The sequence below is a fragment of the Ambystoma mexicanum genome, chromosome 3p (assembly GCF_040938575.1).
Source record: "Ambystoma mexicanum isolate Mex_15411 chromosome 3p, UKY_AmexF1_1, whole genome shotgun sequence".
Lineage (NCBI taxonomy): Eukaryota > Metazoa > Chordata > Amphibia > Caudata > Ambystomatidae > Ambystoma > Ambystoma mexicanum.
The window spans coordinates 252353523-252367838 of NC_090925.1; the positions used below are offsets into that span (position 1 = coordinate 252353523).

The 14316-nt window shown below is 47.8% G+C and overlaps 1 protein-coding gene across 5 annotated transcripts in view; it reads left to right on the forward strand.

Moving 5' to 3' along the window:
- Window positions 1-14316, forward strand: part of OSBPL2 (oxysterol binding protein like 2) — a 1093509-nt gene that overhangs the window by 571640 nt on the left and 507553 nt on the right. The window lies entirely within an intron of this gene.

A 14316-nucleotide genomic window follows, 5' to 3' on the forward strand; every position in this document is an offset into this window, starting at 1 on the left:
CGGCCAACGGCATAGTTGCTCGAAGTTGGATGCATGTTTGCACTGTATGGGTGTGCCTACGATAGTGTTGTGTGCAAACTAAGGTTTCTAATGCTTTCATCAGCCATCATTGATGGAAAGGGTAGGCTGAGGAAACACCACAAAATATGGGAAGGTTTCAAGTGTTTGAAACTACACAATAAAATGAGACTGCAAACTAGCCAGAAGCCATAATGTGGCATGAAAGGCATTGACTAAAACTGCATTGGCTGATTCTACCCTTTCCTGACACACTTTAAACTGAGGCTTTGATAGCTGGCTGTGCACTAGTTGCTTTTCTTCATTCATAGGTGCTGCTGTATGTGAGTCCAGGAGGTCATGGCCCTGTCGGGTGGAACTGGGACCCCACCCAGAATTGCGGAGAATAAGTCAGGGGGGAGTGGGGCAAAGGGTGAGGCCAGTCCCCATTTACACTCTCGCGGGTCATGCATGCTACCAATGTTACCACCCTATGTCACACAATGCCTTGCAGTACTGGCCAGTGTGTTCTCTATATTTTAGAACAACTCCCAGAAGTCACCTGGGTGCAAACGAGAAGGTGCCAGGAGGATGGAATCAAGACCAGACTCCGATTGGTCAGTGAATGTCCTTGCCAAACAGAAATGAGACAGATGGATCACAGGTGAATGGAGGGGCAACAGGAAACAAACTGGAGTGAGTAGACACTGCAGGGGGGGGGGGGAGACAGGAGCGGTGCATAAACCTTACCCATACCGAATTTGAAACCAAACCCGCCAGCATAGGAGGAAAATCACAAGGAAACCGAAATTCCAACCCACAGCAAGCTGCTACTCTGAGAAATGCAAGCAAAACAGTACAGAAAAGGGGGAGGGGCTTGCAGCTGTAAAAAAAAAGCTTTTCACCTGTCAACCAGCCCCTTGGGAAAGGGAGCACCAAATTGCCCATTAGTCAGGTGAGCGCTGCAATCAATGGGATTTGAAGGGGGCGACAGAACCAGGAGAACCACAGTATATAAGGGGACAAAATGCGAAGTCGAGTCTGGGTTGCAGGGATGAGGTCAGGAGGTGTGGCAGGGGAGAGAGACCAGGTGCAGGGCGGACGTAGGAGCAGAGTGTTGAAGGGTTGCTATCAGATTTAGAAGCAGAGTGGATGGAAGGTATTTTGTGTGAGAAGGAGTGGTACCAATTGTATGGAATATGGTTTGATGAGTGGGGGTGTAAAAGGTGGGTGTGGAGAGGGAGAGAAAGTGTAGCAGAATTAGAGAGGGTGATAAACTACCATATGAGGGAGTGCAAAGCAGTAATGGGAGTAGAGGTGTGGATGGAATGAAGGGGGAAAGTAGGGTGAAGTTAGTTGCAAGAGATGCAGCGACAGGGTGTGGTAAGGTGAGTGCACACAGGTGTAGTTATGGGGATTGTGTGTAGAAGATAGGTGAGAAAGAGCAAGGTTATTGAGGAGGGCACGATGTCCCTGGGAGTGTAAGCAGGGCACCATATAGCTGGGAGGGTGACCAGAGCACCATATCCCTTGGAGTGTGAGCAGGGCACCATAGGAGGGCGACTGCCATTATTTGGAACTCCTTAAAAATTCGAATAACCTGTGGCCTGTCTTTGAGACTTTGTGTGTTCTTGAGGCCATCTGTGACAGTGGCTGGCTATGCAGTTTTGCATTGCCTATAGCTGCACTGGTTGCCTGAAGATCAAACAGGTTTGAGCTGCTCACAGACCAAGTGCAGGGAAGGGTATTGCACCAGTTGTCTCCTAGACAGTGAAGATGCCCGAACATCCCTAAAACAGTCACTTTTGGCAGTCAGCTGGAAAGCTCTGTCACTGTATCATTGCTGTATTGGAGACCAGTTTACTAGAAAAGTATATAATTATTTCTGCATTTGGTGGCAAGATCGTTAACTTTTAATAACCATTAGACTTAATTTTGATATTAGCATATAAGCCCCATGCTGAAAAACTATTCTGGTCGGTTGTACATATGTAGGTTATTGTACATCCCCAGTACCATGGGTCTTCCTGAAGCATTTATCTTAATTTTCCATTTGATAATTTGCTGGTCGTCCTGCTTCCTCCATTTTAAAAAATCCAATACTTAGAAAGGTTTATGAATGTCACTGTGTATAATCTGAAATATCATGATGTGATTTAGTTTTGGCATGATTGATAGTTCCAGCATCATAGAACTATAGACTTGGCAGAGATCTCAATAGGTACTGTTCAATACCCTCCCATTGTGCACTGCCCAATGGATCTTCAGATTCAAGGAAGCACCTTGGCACACTCTGTTCAAGTGGGAGACATTGGTATGAGTCGGACATCTCGCCCACACCATGTGAAGCAACTCCCCGATCTCTTCACCCTTCCCCTTAATGTGCTGTAGCATTTTATGTGTCTTAACCCTATGGTTCCTTCCAAAAATGTAAAGCTATTTGGACATTCATGGAGGTGATTAAAAAAATCTAAATCAAAGGGAAAAATTGCTCCCTGTTATCCTGCTTATGTCATGTGACTTGAAATTATACTGCTCACCACTCCAATTTGCATGGTCTCCAGGCACTCTGGTGGATCTGAAGGAGAGAAAGGTGGGTTAGGATAGTGGGGAGAGATGCTCACACAGCCCTGTCTTTAAGGATTAGCTGAAAGTCCCTTAAATAACATTGGGCATGTTGGCATACATGCTGCTAGAGTAGATGAAAACCTATGGCCTTTCAACCTTAAAGCCTCACTTACTCCTATTCCCCTTCCCCTTTCCTACACATTTCTGGGTGGCAGTCCAATGGGACGGGACTCTAACGCTTTCTGCACAGCACAAGGTAAAATTTCCCTATAAGAAAAATAGGTTGGGCGGGAGGTGCCACAGCATCAACATGCCTGGCCCCACTGACTCTGCCTACTCACTACACCCATCAGTCCTTTTATACGCAGCGACAGGACTGGATGTTTGCACAGTGCTGTTTTTTTGTTATTTTTTAAAAAAATGTTTTTACTGCACACTTTCCCTTGACTAGTTTTTTTCTTTTCAAGTTCTTTACTTCACCTCCCAGCATCATTGTTCGGACAGTTTTTCTAAAGTCCACCTAAGGGCTTTATCAAACCATACAACTTGGGTGGCAATACAGAATCTCCAACTATTAGTGTACGTCTGTACCACCTGAGATGGGGGTAGCTTGGAAAGAGCAGCCAGGCTTATCTTAGGAGGGAGATAGGACTGTAGGTCGGTACAAAGAAATATACATATGGTCCAAAGAAACACTGATGCACCAAATATTGTAAAAATAATGATTTATATTAATATAGTAGGCAGAGATAAATCTTGGGGAAGTAAGTGCCATTCACATAAGTTATAAACACATATATAAAAACCAACACAATACCTATGGTGTACAAACCAGGATATAACCTTATTTAGAGGAGCATTAAGCGAGTCAAGGTGAGTCAAACCTAATGGTTATACATTCAGGATAGTAATATAATATTCAAATGGAGTGTGTCCTCCAACGTATTCCTCATCTTTGAAATGTTAATGTCCAGCTTCAGCTGCTTCGGAAAAAAGAAAAAAAAATTCTCGGATGAGGGCGCCCTGCGTCGAGTCGATGTCCCTCGCAGGGCTCTGTCATCGGAGGACATATATAGCGCGCACGGCACCCGTTGGTCTTAGTTCAGTTTTTCCGCGACAGCATTTGCTTCGGCTATGAGAATCGGCGTGCCTCATTGTCTAACGACGTCTTTTCGAGAAGTTCTTTGAAAATCCTTCGATATGTCTTCATCTTCGACACCATCCACACCGAAGACCGGTTTTAAAAAATGCCATGACTGCGGGTCACAGATGTCCCTTACTGACCCGCACCGTGTCTGCTTGTGGTGCCTCGGGGAGGACCACCACGTGGCCAGTTGTTCCAAGTGTCAGTGCATGACAGGAAAGGCCTTGCGGGAGTGGAAGGGGAAACTCCAGTTAGGAGGAATACCCAAATCCCCTAAACCCTGACCCGCTAAACCTTTGACCGACGAGTTGAGAGGAGACTCTCCTCGGAAGAAGAATGCAAAGCGTTCTAGGTCTAGGGGTGGCTCCCACCACCGTCGACAAAAAAGTCGAAGAGGAGGCACTGGAGGTCACCTTTGTCGACACCTCACCCGAAAAGGTTCGCATGTCCCACAAACAAATCTACCCGAGCCGAATGGGAAGCATTCCGAAAGGAAATGTTAAAATCTTTGAAAAGCAAGGCCATGCTACTACCATGCCTTCAAAGCAAGCCAGTAAGGATAAACCCTGCACACGTGTCCTTAAAGGTTGTTAAACTTTAAAACCATTTTATTGGTTGCTCTCGCATCAGCCCGCAGAGTGAGCGAGTAGCAGGTACTGTCAGTAAAGCTCAGTCTTCTACAAGGACATAGTTGTCTTGAAGATCAAACCTTCATTTTTACGGAAAATCGTTTCGGATTTTCATCTGAACCAGAAAATTGTCCTTCCCTCCTTCTACCCTCCTCCTCACCCTGGTAAGCAGGAAGAAATACTTAATACTTCATAGGTTGGTTCCTAGAAGAGCTCTAAGCTTTTATATTTCGAGAACATCCAAATTACGGTTTGATTATCAACTATTCATATTGTATACAGGACACAAATTGGGTCACCAATTACCAAGCAAACCTTTTCTAGGTGGATAATTTTGGCTATTTCTGAGTGCTACAGTCTGGCATGGAAAGACCCTCCTGAAGGTTTGCAGGCTAATTCCACCAGGGGCATGGCCACATCTACAGCCCTTGAAAGGGTAGTTCCCATAAGGAACATCTGTGATGCTGCAACGTGGTCATCAATACTCATGTTTACAAATGCTCTGGATGCTTCCCATTCTCAAGATGTTGCTTTTGGCAAGGCAGTACTTTGTTCTGCCCTGGAAAATGTTTAATATAAATTCTACACCCTCTTCCAAATTCTAATACTGCTTTGGGAGTCTGTCAAAGATGAGGAATACATTGGAGGACACAATCCATTCGAAGAACAAGTTACTTACCCCTGGTAACGTTCTTTTGACTGGCTGTTCCTCCAACGTATTCCTTATCACCCTTCCATCGTAGCCCTCTGTAGAATTTCCCATGCTGTTACAGCTTCCGCTACGCCAAGGTTGAGTACTGTCATGCTGTATTTACGGGCATCTCTGCTGCATGAGGAGGAAGAAAAACAGAACTGAGGCTGACCGGCGCTGCGTGTGCTATATATGTTCTCCGATGATGCCACCCTCGACGGAGGTCTTCCGATGTAGACTTGGTTGACATCTTACCCTGTTCCATCCTCTTCCTCAGATTTGCTTCCCCTCGCCCGGTCAGGCACCCATCTTGGTATCCGGTGCCCACCTTGTCGTGAGCTCTGTTGACCCCAGCCATGTGGACCCTTTAATCTGCATTCTTTCAGGGGATCGATTCTTTGAAAAATGCCAGAGGATCATGCACTCAGAACCTATGGGGGTTATATTAAGGACCTACTAAGGGAAGTCTCATAACCTAGGCCATTCCTGCACCCCAAGTTCCTCCTGCTCTAATACATCCCTCAGCGCCCCGAATGGTTCCTTCAAACCTGAGCCTGTCAAGCGGGCCAGTTACAGTGATAAGCGCTTCAGACCCTTTGAAACTAACACTCAATATTGTTGATGAACAAGGAGCCATTCCGTCAGCTGAGCATCCTACTAAGGTTCCGAACTTTCAAGGGGACACCAACAATGGTGAGGATGGAGATGCGAATGAGAACAGCTAGTGCCTTTGATAACAGAATGACCGTGGACCAGGTTTTCCTAACTTTTCAGAGAAATCGGATGGAGAACTCTGGGTGCTGTCAGGAGTTCGGTCACTAAACAAAGCTGACAAGTCTGTGATTCCTTTGCATAAAGAAGGATTTGTTCGCCAAAGCCAAAAAACCTATGAAAAAATCCACATTCAGTACCTGCAGTCAGCAAGAAAACTGAGGCTAGATACCAGGATTTGTCCTCTTAATCCCCAAGCCTGCTGTCATTGGTGGCATTGGCTACTATGTTTGCAAAGACACCTCCAGCTATGTTATTCGGCACTCGAAGCTCCAATCCTCTTTCTAAGAATTATAAATTGTTGGACTCCATCGGCTAAAAGGTATACGCTAATGCGTCACTTCATCTACGACAGGCGGATTCAAACGCACTCCTGTCAGCTGCTATCCATCGATTATGGCTGTAGATCGCTGATTTTTAACCGTGCTTGCCTCTGGACAGGATCATGGCTTTTAAGTGAGGAATTAGCCAAGGCCAAATTTATTGCTCAAGATTTGTGTCTGCGGCTCATCACATTGATACGGCTGCTAGGCCTATAAGCATCAAAGTTGATTTCAACAAACAGCTTGGCCAAGAGATACATATTTTAATTAAGATGTGCATGAATAGATTCTTGACTTGACCTTTGAGGGTAATTACTTGTTCTATTCATCTGTTGATGATGAACTAAATAAAGAAAGCTTCAACCCTTAGCAAAATTGCTTACAGCCCAGGCGCCTCAGCCTTTTCAAGCATCCAGACAAAGCCGTTCTGATTTTAACAGCAAGAGCTTTGGAGGATTTTGTGGCTACCACGATAGAAAGGTCAGGCAGCCAGATGGATCGCCCATTTCTCAGAAGAGAAAACAACGAAGAACCTCAAATAGAGTATTCTTTTCTTACTCATCCTTGCAACTTCAGAGGCAAAAAGCAATGAGATCTATTCCTCCCCAGTAGGGAGCAGAGTTCAAAGTTTCCATCAGAGTTGGCGTACCATCTCAGAGGATTGCTGGATCCAATCTCGTAGTCTCCAAGAAGTAGCGGGTACCAAACCCTCCCTGTCACCATTCTTTCCCACCTCATTCAATTAGGTTCGGCCATTCTCTTTCACATAATGTATTGCATATCAGGGCGATAGAGAAGTTTTCCCCTCTGGGAAAGTGGGTGCAACTTTTACTCCTGCCTGTTCACTGTTCCTAAAAAGAACCCGGGAGGCCTACAGTGTTTTTGGATCTTTCCTTCCTAAATCTTTCCCTTCCGTAGAGAAATTCATGATGTTTACGCCATTTCATATTTGAAATGCACTAACCTGAAGGGGCATGGGGGTCACAGAGGATTCATATCTATCCCTGTATTGGCAAGTCAGAGCGGAGTCACATCAGCAAGCGTCGGCCACTATACAACAATTGCTGTTCAATCTGGGACTCTGTCAATCACAAAAGGTCTGTCTGTAACCGACATAGGCCATCACCTTCGTAGGCTTCAGATGGGATTCTAGTGCGGGCAGAGTATTTCTCACACATCAGAGAATACAAGACACACAGAATCTGATTTCACACTTTGAATTGGAGATCCACTTCAGTGTGGTGGTTCTGACACCTTCTGTGCCTTATGATGGCTTCTGTCCTGGCTGTTACCCAGGATTGCCTCAAGATCAGAAGGATTCAACTTCATTTAGCGGAGTAAAGGGATCAAGAGAAGTATCTGTAAATAAAAAGAGATCCTGATTCTTTCCGGATTGAATCAGGACCTCTTCTGGTGGAAGGACGACAGGGAACCTCAAGCAGGATGAGTGCTGTAAGACTGCATTTTTATTGGTTATAACTTCTGCAAGAAGGATTAGCGAAATTCAAGCACTGTCTGCGTCATAGCCTTATACTTTATTTCACAGTGGTATGGTTGTGCGAAGAACGCACCCAAAGTTTTTGCCCCAAGTTGTATCTGCCTTTCACTTGAATCAAGAGATCGTGTTACCAACATTGTTTCCATCCCCGCAAACGGATAGGTAAGGGGTTTTGAATTCACTGGAATTTCGGTAGGTGCTAAAATTCTACTTGGATCGATCGAAGACATACAGAAAATCATTGAGTTTGTTTGTTTCTTTTGGTGATCAGCAGGCTGGCCTTGTGGCGTCAAAAGGCCACCATAGCAAGATGGATTGTCTCCTGTGTCCCTGAGGCATACAAACTGCAAAACAAAACAGGGTCTCTGGTCCCCCGAGGGTGTTCTCCCCCACAAGCGCTTTGAGGCCTTACCAATGGGATCAAGGCACTATATAAATGACAAACTACTACTAGGCGACCGGAGATGTTTTTGGTATTGTAAGTAAATGGCATTGGGTATGTTCTTTCAGTTCGGTTAGTGAGGAAAGATTTTAGCCATTGTAGAGCAGAGTCTTTTACGCCGCATTCCTACGGTCTCTGGATTAGCATTGTGTTTCTGATTGTGTCGAAGACAGCTGATATGGCCAGTAGTATGAGGGCAGATCGGGTGATCTTGACTGCATTTATTTTTAGGTTGTCCCATATGGATAAAAGTGCTGGTTCCCTTCCTCTCATGCGTCTGAAGCTGGCTTGTGAGTGGTCGAGTATTCAGTTGGTTTCTACGTGGTTGAGTAGTATGTTGAAGATGTGGTTCTCTAGTAGTTTCACTGGGTAGGGTATATTCAATTGAGGTCTCGAGTGGGTGGGGTCTTCCGCACTTTCTGTTTTGTTCTTTAGGAGGGGCTTGATTTATGAAAATTTTAGGTACTATTCCTGTGTTTAGGCATTGGTTCATCAGTAGCGGGAAGTAAGATGCTGGTGTTCTGAGGTTGAGGATTTCTTTGAAGATGCCTGGTGGGCATAGGTCACTGGTGGATCTGGCGAGGTTGATGTCTGTTATTAGTCTGGTGAAAGCTTCTTCATTTATGGGTTCAAATTGGTCAAGTGTTGCTGAGGTTGATGGTGCGCTGGTTATTGGTGGTTCCGTATTTGTGTTTCCGATGCTTGTTAATCTGCTTGAATCGCATGCTGTTCATATAGGCCAACATCTAGTGGTAATCGCAGAGTATTACATCTTACTTTCGAGGATTGAAAGGGGATGTCGACATGGGCATGCCTGTAATACTATACCTAACGTGACGTGTAGTGTACCCAAATCCCTCACGCATCGAGGTCCCTCAGATAGTTTTTTTCCGCCCAACTAGTTGGTCGCATTATGCAGAGCTCGAAAGACGTTTATTGCAAATTCAGTAATTCCTTTGTCCCATGACCGATGGTCGTCTAGTCTTCGACTTTCATCTTCGACGGCTACTTGGTGGACCCCTATGCCGAAGACGTCTACTGCTTTCGGCGACTGGTGCAACGGTCCACGCTGTTGACAGCGTGACATCAGCCCTCTGGCCAGGACTATACAGTAGGGAGAGTCGGGCCCCCGGGGTTTGATTCTCTGAGAATGCATTTCCATATCCCCTCTTTCCCTTTCTGGTCTGGATGCTGCCCTTTACCTCTACTATGGAGAGGACTCCATTTATATTTTGTCCATCTTGTAACGGAAAATACCCTTGGAAGGACACCCGTTGCAAGTGTAATAGGTGCTTAACTCGTGACCACGACGAGCGATCCTGCAAGCTTTTTCGTCCAAAGATGCTAAAAGATAGGCGGACGAAACGGTGGGCAGCCTACGTGATGCAGTCCGAAAGTGGTTCCCCCATCGGCGCCGTCGCCTCTAGTGACGAGGATTCTAGCGGCAGCAATGGCTCTTATATGGAGGCCATAGACCTTTCCGCGGAACCGTCCGGTTCCAAATTGCCACGCAGGAAGCTGTACAAGACACTGACTTTGTTGAGAACGTTCTGAAGGAAAAAGAAAACACAAGTCAGGCAATCCCCCTGCTAAATTCCATCAAGAAGCGCCTTGCACCTTCTTTGCTTTCCCCGTCCCTTACAAGGGATGTCAACCCTCGGGTTGAGAAACTGTTTCGCCCCTCTCCTTCTGGCCCGTTGTGCATCTGAGGGCATGCCACTCCAGACTCCCTGGTTATCACTTCACCAGGAAAAGGGCTGGGGTGTCGCTGTCTACTGCAGAAGCGCTCCCCTGCAAAGACTGCAAAAAATGTTCCGCCCTTGGCAAACACATCACCCCTTCGGTGGCATATTCAACAAGAATTGCTAATAACACTATCCTTCTTGCGAGCTATTGTGATGTGCAGTGGAGCCTGCTTCAGAAAGGCCTCCAAGAAGTCCCTGAACTGGTGCGATCATGCCTACTGGCGATTGTCCCAGAAGAAAAGCAGGTGAGACACAACATCCTAAAGAATACGTTGGATGAAGCAGAGACGGCGGGGCGAACTCTGGCCCAGGGCACTCTTCTCAAAAGGCACGCCTGGCTAAAGAACTCTGAGTTTAAGCCAGAGACTCGGGCCTCCTTAATAAACAAACCGGTGGAAGACACACATTTGTTTGGCAAGTTGGTGGATGATGTCTTGGAGACGGTGAAAAAAAGAGCACAAGACTCTTAAGTCTCTTTATCAGATCACTGCTAGACCTTATCAATTACTGGGAGGAAACTCTCGCTATTTCTTTCGGGAACAGTCTTTTTCCCGATCTCCACGCAACCAGCATGGCACAGGAGGTACCCAATGGTCCTCTGGACAAGGCAGAGCTGGTAACAGCCAATGCCGGCAGAGGGGACAACAAAGAGGCAAAGGTAGGGGCAGACGCTCCACCCCAAGAGGCTTCCCGGCCTCGCTTTGAAATGCCTTGCCAGTCCAGGTCCCCTCCTATACCTCCCCGGTCAGGAGACGTTTAACATATTTTCTTCACGTATGGGAGGGTATTACTTCAGACCAGTGGGTGCTCAAGACCGTAACCCACGGTTATTGTATCGAGTATCACGGGACACCTAGATACCGTCCACCAAGAAGCAGAAGCCTATTGCCAGCACACCTGCAGATTCTGCTGAAGAGGTGCAGATCCTTCAAGAAAAGGGCGCTATTGAAGTCATCGCCATTCATCAGGTAAACAAAGGTATCTATTCAGTGTACTTCCTTGTACCCAAAAAGGATCTCACTCTGCGCCGTGTTAGACTTGCTCCCAGCGAACAAATTTGTCAAGCTGCAAAAGTTCAGAATGACAACATTGCAGGAAGTAATCCCACTATTGACGCAGGCAGATTACATGGCAACACTGGATATGCATACTTTCATATTTCAATGTTGCCAGCGCACAGAAAGTACCTAAGGTTCATGATCGAGAACAAACACTCAGTAAGGTTCTTCCCTTCGGCATTGCCTCAGCCCCAAGGGTGGTTACGAAGGTACTGGCGGTAGTAGCGGCTCACCTGCGCAGGAAGTCCATTGTAGTCTATCCTTACCGACTGGCTAATAACGGGGGATTCGTACAGAACATGCTTATCAAACACCCAGAAGACGGGAGATATCCTCTTCAGTCTGGGTATCTCGATCAATGAGAAAAAGTCCAGCCTAGACCCCAGCCAAGCCGAGGAATTTCTGGAGGCTCTACTTCAGACCAAAGACGGGCTCCTCTTCCCCTCCGAGAGGGTTCAAAACATGCTGTTCGAGATCCCTCGCTATGTAGCCAATCACGAGGTGACTGTACGCAAAGTAATGCGACTGTTAGGGATGATGGCCTCCTGCATTTATCTAGTCCCACACGCACGTTTGCGCATGCGCCCCTAACAAGAGTGGTTCTCCAGCCAGTGGTGTCAGGCCAGCGGACAATGGGACGATCTAGTGGTTGGGTCAGCACCCCCTCGTTCAGTCTCTGCAGTGGTGGTCGAGGGAAAACCTCTTGCAGGGAAAGACCTTCACCACCCCCGGAGTAGAAGCCACTCTCACCAGGGACGCCTCTCTGATGGGGTGGGGGGCTCACCTCTTTCATCAGACGGCGCACTGCGTTTGGTCCCCAGAAGTAGCATCCAACCACATAAACCTGTTGGAACTGCTAGCAGTGTTCAAGGCCCTGACGGCCATTCAAACACACCTCCAGGGAAAGACATTCCTAGTCCTCGTGGACAGTACCACAGCCATGTATTACCTGAACAAGCAAGAGGGCACACACTCTCCATGGCTATCCAAACTGTCACAGAACATATGCAAAAGGGCTCTCAAACAAAAGATGTTCCTCCTGTCACAACACGCTCTAGGGGAACTCAATCTTCTGGCAGACGTGCCCAGCAGAGACTTCCCACTACCAGTAGAGTACGTATGGCGATTACACGAAGACATTTTCCGAATGGATTGTGTCCTCCAATTTATTCCACATCTTTGACATGTAATGTCCACAGCTGTGCACTTCAGAATTTTTTTTCGGCACAGGGCCTCCTGCATCGATGATGTCGGGTCGATGTCCCTCGAAGGCCTCCGTCGAGGGCGACGTCACCGGATGTTATAAATAGGACGCACGACACCCATAGCCTCAGTTTAATTTTTTCTGCAAACGTGTTTGCTTCGAAAACTCGGCGCGCCTCGTGTGTTTCATCGTAGTGATGTCTTCTTCTTCGACTCCTCTGAATCTGTGGTCTGGCTTCAAGACTTGCCGGGACCGCAAGTCTAAAATGACTCTCACTGACCCGCATCGCATTTGTTTGTGGTGCTTGAGTGAGAGTCATGACACTGACGACTGTTCAAAATGCCAGTCGCTGACTGCCAAGGCCTTGCGGGAGCGTAAGGGGAAGCTTCAGGTGGGTAGGGGTTCTAAACCCAGGAAGTCCCGAAAATCTAAATCATCCAGGGGGGTTTCCACCGACGACTCGAGAGGCGATTCTCTGCGTCGGGAGGAGGCCCGGGGATCTCGGTCCTGGAGTGGTTCCTTCTTCCTCGTCCCAGCATTCTAGGAACCACCGTCACTGGTCGCCTTCCCAGTCCTCTTCGGAGGAGGGAGCCACGAGGAAAGTGGCATACCCGACAAAGTCCTCGACTCAGGAGGAATGGGCTGCCTTTAAGTAGTGGATTAGTCCTTCCCACTGCTGTACGCGTTTCCTCCAGGCCCAGTCATTCCTCAAGTGTTACGGAGGTTCGGTTCCCACATGATCCTTATTGCTCCGGATTGGGCCAGGAGAGTATGGTACCTGGACCTTTTAGAAATGCCCAGCCGATGTTGGCGATTTTCCAATCGCAAGGCACGGTTCAGGCTGCGCCTTCTGATGAAGCCGGAAAGGAACGGTCTCGTAACGTGGTTTGCACGCCTTCGGGCTTGGGTCCTTGACGCAACTCGCATCGGGAACCTTCGAGGTCCCATTCGAACAAGGCTCAGGATAGGCGCAAGAGACGTGCTTTTAGATCTCGATCCTCATCCCAAGCGAGACCGCAGAAACCTGCTAAGGGTTCTAAGCCTGCGTCGACTCTGTCAGCGCCGTGTCCGTCGGATTCGGACATCGAGGCTTTGCCTTCTTATCAGCCCTCAGCGCCATTGTCAACGACAAAGCCTTTGGTTCTCTCGACACTGAAGCAGTCGACGCTCTCGGCGTCGAAGCCTTCGCCGCCCTCAACGCCTTTGGGGATTTTTGCCTGAAATTTACTGTTGAGTTCGCTGATACGGTGGATCCTCCAAGGAAGGCTACTGCTAAGTCTGTGAGGCCAGTGGTGGACTCCAGGCCCTCTTCTGTCCAGAGGCAGGGGTTTTCCCCTCCCTCTGGACAACATATATGAGGAGGAGGAAAGGTCTGACTTTGAGGACCCTGTTGAGCCGGATGTGGCTCCTGTATTTTCTGGAGACAGTCAATTGGAGGAGTTGAGGCAAACCCTTCATGGTGCCAGTGGGTTGGACACTTCTCCGGAAGTGGAATTTGGCAGGCCCGAGCCTGTGGGTCATGCTGCGTCGTCTTACAGGAGGCTCATAGCTAGGGTATCTGGGCTGGTCCAGTCCTCATGATCTAACGGAAATTTTAGATCAAGGTCCGTCCTCTGACCCGGTGTTACCGTTTCATCTTACTTTACAGAAAAGGGTGGCGGCTGCTTGGCAGTCACTGCAATCTCTTCCGGCTGTTAACAAATCATTGACCAAGAAGTACTGCCCTTCCGTTGGCGACCCCAGCTACTTATCCACTCACCCCACTCCCGAGAGTTTGGTGGTTCAGGCGGCTACGGCCACCTCGAGGCAGGCGGCGTACCCTACCATCCCTCCTGATAGGGATGACAAATGCTTTGACGGTTGGGCTCGCAAGGTATTTTCTGCGGGGAGTAGGGCGTTGAAATCAGCGAACTCCACTTGTGCCTTAGCAAGGTTTTTACACACTCTGTGGAACTGTATTTCTCTAGCGGCTGAGCATATTCCCGAGGGGGAAGAAAGGGATGGGTTCCTTGCTTTCATGCAAGATGGCAAGAATGCCATGTGTGAATCCCTGCAGTCGGGTTTGGACACGGCCAACAGTGTTAGCAGGTCCTTAGCTGCGAGCACAGTTATACACAGATTTGCATTGTTGCGGAAGTCAGGTTTTGCCCCGGATGTGCAAGCCCTTCTTTTGAACATGCCCTTTGATGGCACACATTTGTTTGGCAGCAAGGCTGATGAGAGCCTTGAGAGGTTTCAGACCTCGA